Raw genomic sequence first — 14,635 nt, 5'->3', positions numbered from 1 at the left:
TTAAATAAAGCATTTCAATGAATGCCCAATGAAGTGTAAAAAAAATAAAAATAAGAAGAAACAGTTGAAAGGACAACTGTGTGGCGTTTAGCATTTGGCTGTTGTGCTTAATCCTGACAGAATCCCTCTGATGAGGTCGAGCCCACCTTGCATCCCTGGAGCCAAACGTTATGATTTGGATTTTCTGCCAAGATTAGCGACATACACGATCAGAACACAGGACATCAGGGAAATTCCAGAAAATTGTAGAATAAAGCCACTTTACCAGTACTGCACACTGTATAATACATCTGGATTAATTGCTAGTGATTGGCGTTGTCAGTGTTTTGACCAACTTATTCAACAGAATACGAGCGGGTGAGAAGAGGCCTGAAGAATGGAGGAAAATTATGCCCGTTCCCATTTTTAGGAACTGAGGCGATTTGCAGAGCTGTGGGAACTATAGAGGAATAAAGTTGATGAGCCACGCAATGAAGTTGTGGGAAAGAGTAGTGGGGGCTAGATTCAGGACAGAAGAATCTGGAACTCTGGTACTGCATGCGTAAGTCTAGTGTGGCAGAGAACTATGTCAGAATAGTACAGGACTTGTACCAGGGCAGCAGAAGAGTGGTGAGGTGTGCCATAGGTGTGACAGAAGAATTGAAGGTGAAGGTTGGCACTGCATCAGGGTTCAGCTCTGAGCCCCTTCCTGTTTGCTGTGGTAATAGATGGGCTGACAGATGAGGTTAGACTGGGATCCCCATAGACCATGATGTCCGCAGATGACATCATGATGTGCAATGAAAGCAGGGAGCAGATGGAGGAACAATTAGAAACATGGAGGCATGCACTGGAAAGGAGAGGAATGAAGATTAGCCAAAGTAAAACAGAATATATGTGCGTGAATGAGAGGGGCGGAGGAGGAAGAGTGAGGCTCCAAGGAGAAGAGATAGCGAAGGTGGATGACTTCAAATACTTGGCGTCAACAATCCAGAGCAATGGTGAGTGTGGTAAGGAAGTGAAGAAACGGGTCCAAGCGGGTTGGAACAGCTGGCGGAAGGTGTCTGGTGTGTAATGTGACAGAAGAGTCTCCGCTAGGATGAAGGGAAAACGTTTATAAAACAGTGGTGGGGCTGGCCAAGATGTACGGATTGGAGACAGACGGTGGCACTGGAGAAATAACAGGAAGCAGAACTGGAGGTGGCAGAAATGAAGATGTTGAGGTTCTCGCTCGGAGTGAGCAGGTTGGATGGGATTAGAAATGAGCTCATTAGAGGGACAGCCAACGTTGGATGTTTTGGAGACGAGGGTCGAGAGAGCAGACTTCGATGGGTTGGACATGTCCAGGACAAAGGCGAGAGAGTGAGTATGTTGGTAGAAGGGTGCTGAGGATGGAGCTGCCGGGCAAAAGAGCGAGAGGAACACCGAAGAGAAGGTTGATGGATGTAGTGAGAGAAGACATGAGGGCACTTGGTGTTAGACAGGAAGATGCACGAGATAGGCTTAGATGGAAAAATGTGAAACGCTGTGGCGACCCCTAACGGGACAAGCCGAAAGCAAAAGAAGAAGAAAGTTGAAGTTGTCAGTGTGCAACCTCTTGTCCCCACAAGCGCTTGGATTTATTTTGTGGCGAACCACAACAAAGACAACGTTACTCATGTTAGCAGGAAAAGGGAACGCTTCCATCGGTTTTGTTTCCGGGTCACCAACTGGTGATGGGAACCGTCTTTTCTGACAAAAGACATCGCTTCTCAGCACGAGCAAAAACAGTGGGGGTGGGGTTCAAGCATTTTCTTTTCAAGGCCTTTCAGTTGCCCTCGCTGGCCTGACAGCACCGTCCTAAGTTTTCTCTCTCTCCGTAGGTCGAGATTGAAACCCAACACTGGCACCGGGAGTCACCTTCTAAGCGTGGCTCAAAGGCCCAGCCCCGTGGCAAGACGGAGACGGGACAGCAGGTCACACCTGCGGCCACAACTGCTGCAGACCCCCCCCCCCCCCCCCCCGATATATGCCTCTTACATAACATGACACACAAGCCAAACACCTAGCATAACTCCTTTTTTTTGTCCTTTTTTTAGTATTCTCTTTCAGCGAACTCATGCAAGGGATTCCCGCGAGGCCTTCAGTGGCACATGAGAGGAGCGTGAAGAGAAAAGGCACGACTGCAATGAGGGATTCTGGAAAAGGAGATGTAAAAAGACACGTAGAGAGATGTCGGCACACGAGGGCGTCGGCTATCGACGCTCGTCGTTGTCAACAGTGAGCTGATTGATGGGCGGGCGCGTTCGGCAGCAATGTTAGCTCGTGTCCGGCAGGGGTCTGCTGACTTTGCAGGTCAATATGAACCAGAACCTAAATCCTGCTCAGACCGTCAACACAAGCCTGTCGTAATGGTGGACCAGAGCGGAGTTTCAGTAATTCTCCTGCTTTATCTTTTCCTCATCAGAGCCACAGACTCGAGCAGGCTTGTAATTGTAAAAAAAAAACAACTGAGTAGATTTTCCCTGGTCTTGGAGGAGGGGCCCGTTGCGTAGCACAATGTTAAGCCGCCCAATTTGGTCAAATGTTCGTTTTGCACAAAGCCTAGATATCATTTTGTTTTTTCCACACACGCGTCGTTCCATGTACGCTTCCACCCGGTCATCAGGCTTGAAGTTCGCACATTCATTTGCGAGCTGCCTGCCCAATCTGCTGCGGGAATGTGTGTTGAAACGCAACAGCGGTCGACTCAAGACTGCTTTACTAGAACACAGCACGTTTATTCCCCTTTTTACTGCGCTTGCGTTTTACAATAATAGGTTTATTTTACAGAGGCCGCGATCGGGAATTGCAAAAACACGCATCGCCTCGGCCTCGTAACGACTTGACATGCTTGTTTTACCCTAAAAGCGGCGTCACTTGAAGGAAAATTCCACTTGATCACAACGGAGCCTTTCAGCCATCAACTCTGTAGCGTGTTGTTGTACATTGCAGCATAATTGCTCAGGTGGGAACTCGTCTCGCCCCAGGGCAACAGGCGGAACCTGGCAAGCGGCCCGGAAGGCAAAAAAATACGCCAGCTTTTTTATTTTTTCATGGAACCCACCACATTTGGACGTAAAACCCAACAACTGCATATCAAGCGCCTCGCTGCATTTTGGTATCGATTGTCACATATTGCGGCGGCACAGTGGGTGACTGGTCAGCGCATCTGCCTCACAGACGCGAGGTTGCGGGTTCAAATCCTCCCTCGCCTGTGAGGAGTTTGCATGTTCTGCCCGTGCCTTTGCACCTTTTCTCCGGGTCCTCCGATTTCCTCCCACATCCCCAAAAACATGCCGTGTAGGTTAATTTTAGGCTCCAAATTGCCCTTAGGTGTGAACATGAGTGTGCATGTTTGTTTGTTTCTCTGCGGCCAGCGATTGGCTGGCGACCAGTTGAGGGTGTGCCCCGCCTCTCGCACGAAGTCGGCGCCAGAAAGGCGAGAAATCCATGGATGGGTGACCACGCAATTTGTTTAAACTTGTGTGAGCAAAAGTATTGGAACATGTGACGAACAAGTGTGTTTTGTTACCCTGATGTATTCTATTACATTCATAGGTGACATAAACGACTATCTACATTTGGTTTCAGATTTTTTTTAGGATTTTGCCTGGGAACACTCATTAGAGGTGTAACAAAAAGCAGAAAGCTGTCGATAATAAAGCAATTTTGAAGGTGAGAAGATGAGAACTCAATCAGCGTCATTTCCCAGACATTGGCCGCGTCCGACAACCATTTGGGATGTCACAAAGAAGAAACCAATCATTGGTGGATGAAGTTAAGACGTCAAAAAGTTAGACAAGGGGAACCAGAACAATGTTGATGATTGCAAAGAAAAACAACATAGCTGTTAGTGAAATCAGCAAAAACCTTCGGAACACAGCGGTGAAGGTCACGAACGTGAACCAAAGTCCAGACGCTGTGTGACAAAATGCTCTAAAAGCAGGGCCAGACTAGCATTTGCCAATAAATCCAGCGATGAGGCGAAAACGGGACACGCTAAACAATTGAGAAAGAAATGATCTGCATATCTCCAACATCAAAATCGACCATTAAGTCGAAGTAATGTAAAGAACAGCAGCCTCGCCTCCATCGAGTTGGTCTTCTTAACACGGAAAAAGACTCAATCAATAATGGTTACTCGTGCCATCCTCGGACACGGTTGTGGGAGCAGTGCACTCCATTTTGTTGCAACCGCTTGAATACAATCAACAATCAATAATCCATTTCACATAATCAAGAATGCAGCAGCATCAAAGTTGCGGTCGGCCGGCGGTGGCAGTTAAGTCACAGGAGGGAATCAATTGGCGCCGTTAGCTTCTTGTTTGCAAAAATGCATTTAGCTGGAAAAAAAAAAAAAAAAAACAACAACAACAGCAGAATTAAGGTAGAATTTGGCACTCAGCTGCCAAAACAATAAATATTGTAGCGGGAACACAACTCCTAAAGGATGTAAGATTATGCTGGTACGTCGTCAATCAATGTGCAATTGATGAACAGCGTGTCAGTGTTATGTTAACATCCCGTATGTTGATTTAGCTCGTGTAACAACACGAATCAGTCGATGCACTTTGGCAAGAGCAAATCCTGCACTACTTCATACACGTCGAGGTTGTTAAAAGGTGTTCTCCTCACGGGTCCAGCGCTAAGACCGCACGTCGGCCCACTGACAATCGCGGACGACGACTTCTTTCGCGCCCCATCCCCGACGCCGCAATCCGTCTGGCCCTCCGGGTGCCGGCGTCACAACAAGGGCTCCGCCAACCACACACACACACACACACACACACACACACATCAGTTACATTCTTTGCGGTCGCGCAACGCCGTGCAGGAGCCAACTTCCTTGAAGCCACACGCACTTCTAAAAAGAGCCAAAGGGCACCGCCCTCCCAGTCAGTCAGCGGCTCTCGCCTATATTCTCACTTTCCCCATCACCCCAGCTGAAATTAGCCGTTATTGCGACTTTGTGTGCTGTTTGGCTCTCAGCAGGGCGGACGAAACAGGACAGGAAACGTGCGATTCAAACACTCCATTGGGAACAAAAATGAATCGGAAGAAAGTATAATCGTTTGAAATTGAATTTATTACTTTGGAACTGAAATCCAATACACTTGAAAGTGAACATGAGAATTTTCTTAAATCTGCAATTGAAACTCAAATGATATATCATTTCAGATTCATCCATCAATCATCTGAGCCGCAGTTCAACTCTTATTATTGACTACTAATTTAAAATGAGTTCACGATATAATATGATGAGGTAGCTTAACTCTTTAAGGTTTCAGTCTACAGTCTTGAGTGCGTTCAGTTCCAGGTTCTGTTGTCCGCACCACAGGTCCACTTCCTGTAGATACGCAGACTCGTCACGGTCTTGATGAGCCCAATGACTATGGTGTCATATGCAAAGTTCTGGAACTTGACAGCCAGGTGCATGGAAGTGCAGAGACAGAAGAGCAGCAGGGAGAGGACACAACCTTGGGGTGCCCCGGTGCTTATCAAGGTGCTGATGGTGCGTGCGGATGAGGTGGTGTCCCCCAGCCCATCAGGAAGTTTTAGGTCCACTGCCAGATGGCAGGCGAGCCACTGAGCCGGAGAAGCTTGGAGAGGAGTTAGGACAAGATGAACGCAGACCTGAAGTCCAAGAACTGGATCCTCACATATGCAGTCCCACGTCAACTGCGTCATCCACAGATCCATTTGGTCAGTAGGCAAACTGCAGAGGGGCCAGCATGGCACCTGTGACGCTCTTGAGGTGGTCCAGGACAAGGCGTTCAAAGGACTTCGTGACCACTGATGTCAAGGCGACAGGCCTGTAGTCATTAAGACCCGAGATTGCAGGTTTCTTGGGGACCGGGATAATGGTGGTGCGTTTAAAACAGGATGGTACTTTGTACAGTTCCAGAGATCAAATGAAGATCTGCCTGAAAACTGGAGTGAGCTGGTCCAACAGGCCTAGAGACAGGATGGGGACACAATTGTTTGTTGTTTGAAGATACATCTAACGTCCCGTTTGTGGGGGGGGGGGGGGGGGGGGGGGTCAACGCAGAAGTTGGAGGTGTGATTGTGGTCGTTGGTGCAGCTGTGTTAAAGAAATTGTTACATACAGTATATTGATAAACAAATGCTTTCCTGACAGAAAAAATGTTTGCAAAGACAGAACTTTGGAAATTTGTAAAACTGAAACTACTAAAACTACTTGCAAGTGAAGTGTAACAACATGACCGGGGGAAAAAAGCAAAGCTGGTGGACTTCAAATGTGTTCATTTGGGGCGAGGCAAAGAAGCGGGAGCGTGACGGGTCGGGTGTCGAGCTGTGGAAAGAGCCCCCTGGGTCACAATGTCAGCCCCGAATCGGAGGGAGTGGCTGGGGGCCCGCCGTTCCCCCCCCCAGCACCGACGTTTTGCTCCCCTGTGTGGACGCGAGCTTTACAAAGGTTTAAACACTTGTGAAACGTGGAAGGAAGTGCATACAAGTTCTCGAGCGTTGACGGTTTATTTGTTCACGTTGAACGTGTTTCCATCTTCAGCACGATGTTGACACAAAAAAATCAATTTCCATTGTAAGCAGTGAGAAGAACCAGTTTCTCTCTCACACACACACACACAAAAAAATCATGGAAATTCTTCACAAGGCCCGCATTGTTCTTTCAGCCCGTTCGTTGAAGGGGGGGGGGGTAACTGTAGCTCTTTGGCTGAGACTTCAAACTGCTGCTAGATAACATTAAAAAAAAAAAAAACGTATAAAGCCTCATCTACTCCAGAATCAGAGACTACCATTACTGCTACTTAACAGGCATCAATTGGTATTCTATAATAATATTGCTTACATTTTCCTTAGACTCACAAGCAAGGTGTGATGAATCAAACCTGAGACCATTTTGCATCTCAATTGTCAAACAATAACGCATCATCACGAAAGTCAAACGTTAATAATTTGTCACATATCTGTGCTTTCATGTTCAGCAGCAATCCAGTGAGTGAATGTTGCGGCGACCGCTCGAAGGCGCCCGCCATGCTGCGATGCATTCGAGGCCGCCGCGCGGAAAGCCGCAGCGCACGGCCAACGAGCGCCGCATAATTCGACGGTCTGCTGGCGGTGGATCTCCCGCAAACATCCCACAAATTCAAATCCATCGCTCAGAGTCCAAAGTGCTTGCTGGAGTCTTGCTGGAGGTTGAATCCTCTTGGATCTCATGCCAGCGCAAAATGTTCTGTGAGAAGATCTCACGTTAAAAGAGATTCTTTTGCAGGCAACCGTGGAAATGATTTCATATTAGATGCTACCGTGTAATGAGGAAATGGAGCATTCGTTAAGAACTGACCCTGAATAGCGGCAACATGAGGGGCACAATAATCAGTATTTGGGACTTCCACCTCTGATTATGACGTAGAACAATGCAGACACCTTTAAATTGAGGCTACTGAATGGGGAAAAATGTGTTCAATCTCTCAAACACACCATGAATGTTCCAAAACAAGTACCATAAATGATTCGATCTCCCTCACAAATAAGGCTAGCTAACCATACGCCATTGAAAAAAAAAAAAATCGGCATTAAAGATATGCTAGCGAGAGGACCCACGAAGTGAAACATGGCCCTCGGCAGTCCAGGTCACCGAACACGCACGATGGCGAAAACACAGAAACCGCATCAAAGCGGGCCGGTTAGCCGCCCCACCCCCACCCCCACCCCCGCGTTCCAGTTTATTCGGCTCCTCCAAAGGGTTAATGACGCTGTTCCTTCAAAGCGCTGCACGGGCCATCTGCTCCGTGTTTCAGACCTGAACTTGGGTGATTCCTGTCAGGCCCAAGTAAAACATAAACAGAACAATCAATCATTGCGGCCCTAACTTACACTCCCGGTCCCCGCTGTGGTTTGTGGGGGGTAATTGCACATTAACATCTCACTATGAAGTGCCCGTTTCCAAAATCACGTTCACTAATCGGGCCGGAGAGATCGTAGATAGCGTGCTGCCGTTATGCAAGAAGACCTGCACCCCCCACCCCCCTAAACGCTTTCTTCCCGAGGTCTGTGAGGGACAGCATATGAGTTTCATGGTGTCCTTGGACGCTCTGCTTGCTGCTATCAATAGTCGGCTATTTGAGTTTGTGCAACTGAATCCCGAGGCTCTTTATAAATGTTTAGTAACGCTGCAGTCTAGTTAACGGCCCTCCTGGGGCTCACAAATGACAAATATCTACCGAGGCAGGTCAAATAGCACTTGGTTCAATAAGCCACTTCTGAGAACTTTGACCTTTAAAATACGCTCTGTCAAAGAACACACAGTACAGTCCGGCATCCAAAGGAAAACGCACACTCAATGTTCTTTTCTCAGCATTCACACAGCGACCGAACGGCTCCGCTTGGTCAAAAATGTTGTTGTTAAAAAGAACAGAAACAATGGTCTGGTTGTCAAATTTAAAATGTGAATTACCTGCAACATCCATTATCCTTTTATAGCCGGGATGTCAGGGCCCAGCGCAGCTCTGGGGAGATACAGCCATTAACCCCACCACCCGCCTCCCCCCACTCCACCTTGCACTCACATTTACACCCCCAGAGAGGAATTAGCACATGAACTTGACGGCCGTAATCGGGGGAAAACGCACACAAGCGGGGGGAGAATTCCAACTCCAGTCCACGTTTATATTACCAAAATTTCCTTCCGATCGGTTCGGCGAAAAGGAATCTTCCGCTCCTGTGAAACTCAATGAAATTCACTTTAGATTCGCCCTGTTGATTCCAGTTCAGGTATTTAATTGCAGCATTTTCATTTGATTTGGGATTCTAAACTGATCTCATGAGGCCAAAGTCAGGGAGAGGTGGGGCACACCCCGAACTGGTCGCCAGCCAGTCACCAGGAACACAAGAAAACTTAAAACCAAAAAAAAAAATCCATTGTGCATGTTATGAGACGATTATACATTGTCAAAAACGGCCCGCCAAATACTGCGATGTGGCGCCCAACAAAAATAAATTTGGCGCCTTTGCCGGAGACCCCAGAAACACTACAAAGAGTGTCCTGCAAAATTATAATTTTGATTTTAAGTGATACAACCTGCACGTGACGTTTAATACAAGCAGTCAAGTTGTTTAGTGTGGGCCGACGTTGCCGTCGGGAATCTTTCAAAACAGACGATTCGTACACTGGATGTACACCACAGATCAGCGTGTTTGTGTGTATGGCAAAAACGGCGAGCTGTCAGGCTGACGACCGGGCCGGGGAATGTGGCGCCGTCGTTGACACCCGACCTCAACATGCAGACTCTCAATCTGTCACGTTCCAACCCACACGCAACATATTTCCCCAGCAAAGCCTCGCACAGGACAAATGACTTTGGCGCCGTAACCGCCAGGGGAACAAGCATCAACGCCACGTGGTCCCAGTTGCACCCTCGACGGAGTGGGTCAGGTCCTTCGCAGTCACGTTGCGGACACGGCAATTATAGGACATCTTTGTCAGTCATGCACAACGGTGCGAATGGACTTGCATGTGCTATTCTTTCACTGGGTGTGCGACTACTCACTTCTTGCAACAAGTAACTCACGTATACAGAAAGTGCTAAGGTATCACCTCACTTAATTTTTTTCCCATAGACTTCTATAATTCGGTGACAGAAGAGTGTCCGCTGGAATGAAGGGAAAAGTTTATAAAACAGTGGTGAGGCCGGCAATGATGTACGGATTAGAGACGGTGGGACTGAAGAGACAACAGGAAGCAGAACTGGAGGTGGCAGAAATGAAGATGTTGAGGTTCTCCCTCGGAGTGACCAGGTTGGATAGGATTAGAAATGAGCTCATTAGAGGGGCAGCCAAAGTTGGATGTTTTGGAGACAAGGTTCGAGAGAGCAGACTTCGATGGTTTGGACATGTCCAGAGGCGAGAGAGTGAGTACAGCGGGAGAAGGCTGCTGAGGGTGGAGCTGCGAGAGGAAGACCACAGAAAAGCTTGATGGATGTTGTGAGGGAGGACATAAGGACAGACAGTGGGTGTTAGAGAGGAAGAGGATACATAAGATAGGTTAGATGGAAAAAGATGACACGCTGTGGCGACCCCTAACGGGACAAGCCGAAAGGAAAAGACGACGATTTCTATAATTCACTGAGTCGGTCCCATCACATTCCAGTTGTATAACCAGGTTCACGATCCTTATCTTGCGTGCTTCTCCTGTCCTGTCTTGTCCTGTTCTACCTTCACAAGATGTAGCATTAGCCCTAACCCTACAGTCTCATGGAATATCCACTTTTAATGTTTACAGTTAGCGCTTTGTCTTTTTTTCTCCTCTCAACCCTCTAGAAATTGTCTCGAGTCTGATCCTCAATAAAACGTCAACTAAAATACAAAGAAATCACAGAGGGAGAAACTCCACGGCTCGCCAAAGGAAATTGTCTCAAGGTAAAAGTGAGGTTCTTTCTCAAGAACGTCTGCTCCAGACTTGCTCGGATGGTTTGGGGCTGGTTCTCAGACGCTCGCAGACTGAACGATCGCGGCAGCTGCGATGGCGCCGCTCGTTATGGCGGGTCACTCGGGGTCGGGCCGGCGCCGCGCAGCTGAACCGAAGCCGCAAGTGCCAGAACCAGACCGATGCCACGCTAGTCGCTCCTGCCCTGTGTGGAGACGGACCACAGTCACGCAGACACTCTATGAATCTGAAACGGAACCGTGCTCTTTCTAGACGCAGGCTCCAGCACCACACTTCCGCAATTTCAGATTTGTATTTTTCACTAATAGTACCAAATGCTGTTAGTGATGCACAACTCCAGCTGCTTTCAGGGCAGCCACATCGGCGAACTGTGGCAACTAACACTCACTGTGACATTAACACGACGCGACAATTAAGAATCGGGCCATTTTCCGTGGCACTCGACCACATTTGGGTTGCATGATCATCCCAGCTGACGTTTTCTCTTTTCAGACTTAAAGATGAACAAACCGGCAGACGCCAAAGCCAAATAAGGAGCACGTCGAGAATATACCGGAACCGAAGAAGGGACAACTTTTGGAGAAACACATCAAGGATACAAAAATTGGTTTCGTTACATAGTTTTAGTCATGAATCCAGCGTGCGCATTGGTTGACAGCTCACAAAGAACATTCACATAAAAATCCCGTTCAAAGATCAAAATGAAATTGGACTACTTGGATGTCAGATAAGACGCTCGTACATTAGAAAAGAAAAGAAAAGAAAGAAAGCCATATGACGCAGTGGGATCGAAGGTTCACTTACATTCAATAAAATGCCTTGCATTCATTGTCCAACAACAAGTACTTGAAATACTTGTGCACTTTCTGGATAACGACCGAATGCCCGAGATTTCGCAATATTTCATCATACGATATTACAAAGATGTCTCCCTGCCAAAACACACAAAAGCAAAAGAGGTGAATGAGTGAATGAAATTTTACGTCGGTAAATGTCTCAGCGGGCCAATATGTTCCACATACAAGCCACGCCCCCTGTCCCATACCCACCTCTGACCTTTTACACCTTTATCTTGCGACAGAAGCTAGGAGAAAAGTTCAGCGCTACCTGAAAGTCAAAGTGCAATGATTTATTTTTCTTTGGCATATGTCTGAGATTCCGCACGTTGCATTTTGCGTCGTGGCAGGCGGCATCTTTTCTTTAGCACATTTGCAGGTTGAGACGTAACTAAACGCAACAAGTTTACCTGCAGAAAGCACTCACAAATGTGTCATGCGAGAGCATAAGAAGAGCTGATGTCGACAAAACTGAAAATAACTCCCCCCCCCCAAAAAAAAAAAAAAAAAAAACCATGATAATGAAATCTCAACTGCCACGACACTTCTTATATGTGAGCCGACAATGGAAAAGGAAAAAATGTGCGGAATCTCTAGTGTGTTCATATTCTCACTTGGCAGCCGAGGTTTTCCAAGACAACGCAAGCGTGAAAATGTTTGCTGCCAACTGGCGTTTTCCTCTCCACGCACGAAGGCTGCGAGGATCCACGTGTGCCAAAAAAACTGCAGATGGACCAGCGGAAATCTCCTAATGAGCGCCCCCCTCACCCCCCAACCCCTCCGACTTGAAAGGAAGAGTGCAAAGGAGCCCCACCTGACTCAGGTCAAAGGTCGCCACTTCACTGAAGATGGGACTAAAAGATGGAATGGAAAAAAGGGACTGGTGGAGGAAAAAAAGCATTTCTTCTTCCTCCTGTGTCTGCAAGTTGAGCCAATATTTAATTCACGTAACGTTATTGTCAGATGTGTTATGCATATATGACTGCGGTGCTGGGATAAACTAAACCTGCATTATACTACAGACACTCTAAATATTATAACCAATATGATCCATCTGGCTAAGTTAATAAGAACTGTATGTGTGCTATTGACATTATGACATTTTCGGCCTGGGTCAGGAGCAACATTGCCGAGGCGCTCCGGCTTAGGCTGAGCTCCGACTTTTGCACATTCCCGGAACCGAGGGTAAAAACATCAAGCTCGCCGGCTCGCCTGCTGGCTCATAGGAAACGAGGAAACGCCAATCGCACATCTTTTGATATTTGGCAAAATGACTTGTTGAAAGTTTTGCTGACAAATGAGTTTGACTTGTCATCAATGATGGAAATTATCCAACTTGGAAGACTCCCAAACTTGCAGAGAGTGACGAGCGGCGGCTTCACGTTGCAGTCGACCTTTCGGTACAAATCCGTCAATTCGTTGTGCTCCGCAAGTCGTACCTCCGGGGGTTCGGATTACCAGGTCAAGATGGACGTGCCTCGTACATACTTTTGCCTGCGAGGACAGTGCGGGACGCTATCGGCTAGCTTCATTTGAGGATGCAGACGACTCAACTGCGTTAGCCTGAAACGTTTCATGAACCAACTTTCTGCGATCTTTGCGGTTATTCAGATTGCTTTTGTTTGTTATTGTGACAAAATGTTACATCAGTGAACAACCATCATTTACAAAGGTCGTAGAGCAAGTCCGGACACGAAAAGCAAAAATCTGCTAATAACTGACGATCCTCCTCCCCAGCAAATAAATTTTAAAAAATTAAATAAATCAATAGGATTGCCTGCATTGATTATTTAAACCAGGGGTGCTCAATGTGTCGATCACGATCGACCGATCGCGACGGTGTGCTGAGAAAAAAAAAAAGCCATCAGCTGTATTTTTTTTTAAACATTAGCTCACCACATATGTGCAAGCAACGACAGTACAGAACACCAAGCAAGCTGAGGAGAAAAGTGAACAAACTAAAATCCCAATTGGCCGCACAGCAATCTACAAAGAACCCCCGTCAATCGCAAGAGGCTGGATGCTTGAGAAGTAGATCTTGGGGTTAAAAAAAAAAAAAAAAAAAAACAAGAAAGTCTGGGCACCCCTGATTTAAACAGTACATACAGCCAAAGGTAAAACTGAATTCCTTAAAGCTGGTGCTAGTGCGACCTGTAAAATTAACAACTACTTTCCTGTTTCCTCAAACAAAACTACATATCCAAACTCACATCGCGATCACACAGAATGTCAAACATGCAAACAACTGTTAAATCAGTAAACAGTAGTTTTAACATATTATAGAAATGCTTAGAGCTATTAGTTAGCATCAGCCATTACTCAACTCAGCAAAAAACATAACTTACGTATCGAAACTCACATCGCGATCACGCAAAATATCAAAACATGTAACTGACACTTCAATCAACAATTGTTTTAACATTTTATAGAAATGTTTAGCGCTATTAGTGCTTGATACCTGTGAGCGATGAGGAACGAACACGTTAGCCGATTTGCTTTGCAGTCAGCAGTTTTATAGACTGCGCATGCGTGCGCAGAGGTTCTAACTTCCTCATACGTCATTCAAGAGGGGGCGGTCCAGGAGTGCCATCTACTGATTACTTAACCAACTAAAAGCACAATGAAAAGTGTCAGTCACTGTCTGAAAGTAGTTCTCATCATCTTAAAAAATGGGCAGTGTCTGTTTATTATAATCTTTTAACTAGAAGTGGTTTCTGAACCCTCTCCGTCACCACGATTGTTCAGCCAATCAAATGGCACCAAAGCCTCCCAGGCTCCTCCCTTCAATCGTCTTTTCAAGACTTTCTGTACTTTTAAATCCCTTCTAAATGTGTAGTGTACACAAATCTACATTTCTATTCCTTGCAACATGTGAGTTAATTCAATTTTCCTTCCTTTTTCATGCCATAGGCCAGGAAGTGTTTATCTTTCCTTTTTTTTTTTTTTTACTGCCCCCCACAAAATGACTGCACGCACTTAAAATGGCAAAATACGAATGTGAAAAAGAAAACCTGCAATCGATGAACCGAGATGAGCACTGTGTTGACACAATGTCCTTCTACCCGTGCAGTTTTTATAACCCCTTATCCCGTCCAGGGTCAAAGGTCAGCTGGGGCCTCTACCAGCTGACGGCGGCCGCTGGATTTTGGTCGGCGGCTGATGAGGCCGCGGCGTGTACGAGGCCCGAGGATGGAAACGTCGGCTTTTTGAAGACGCTCGCCCGAGACGAGACGGCCCCAAAACGCATACGAGCGGCCTCGTCGCTATAAGGTCGGCTGCCGTTCGACGTATCTCGCCCCCGCGTAATGACAAGTGAGCAAACATCACGCATGACTTGCCGGGCGATCCCGTGTTCGTCACCATGGAGAGCTGC

General features: G+C 46.8%; 1 long non-coding RNA gene across 2 annotated transcripts; it reads right to left on the bottom strand.

Annotated features, from left to right (window-relative positions):
- Nucleotides 1–5,068: 5,068 nt before the first annotated feature.
- On the bottom strand, nucleotides 5,069–13,797 carry LOC133499669 (uncharacterized). 2 transcript variants are annotated; one of them, XR_009794711.1, is made up of 4 exons: nucleotides 13,721–13,797; nucleotides 11,476–11,533; nucleotides 11,231–11,358; nucleotides 5,069–5,955 (listed from the first exon to the last, which is right to left on the bottom strand). It is a non-coding gene; the product is annotated as an uncharacterized LOC133499669 (long non-coding RNA). The 2 variants fall into 2 exon arrangements; XR_009794712.1 differs by lacking the exon at nucleotides 5,069–5,955 and adding an exon at nucleotides 6,831–7,213.
- Between the last annotated feature and the right edge of the window lie 838 nt (nucleotides 13,798–14,635).

This window comes from Syngnathoides biaculeatus, chromosome 4 (assembly GCF_019802595.1).
Source record: "Syngnathoides biaculeatus isolate LvHL_M chromosome 4, ASM1980259v1, whole genome shotgun sequence".
NCBI lineage: Eukaryota > Metazoa > Chordata > Actinopteri > Syngnathiformes > Syngnathidae > Syngnathoides > Syngnathoides biaculeatus.
The sequence above is the reverse complement of the archived record's forward strand: the minus strand, read 5'-3'. Positions and strand labels throughout refer to the sequence as shown.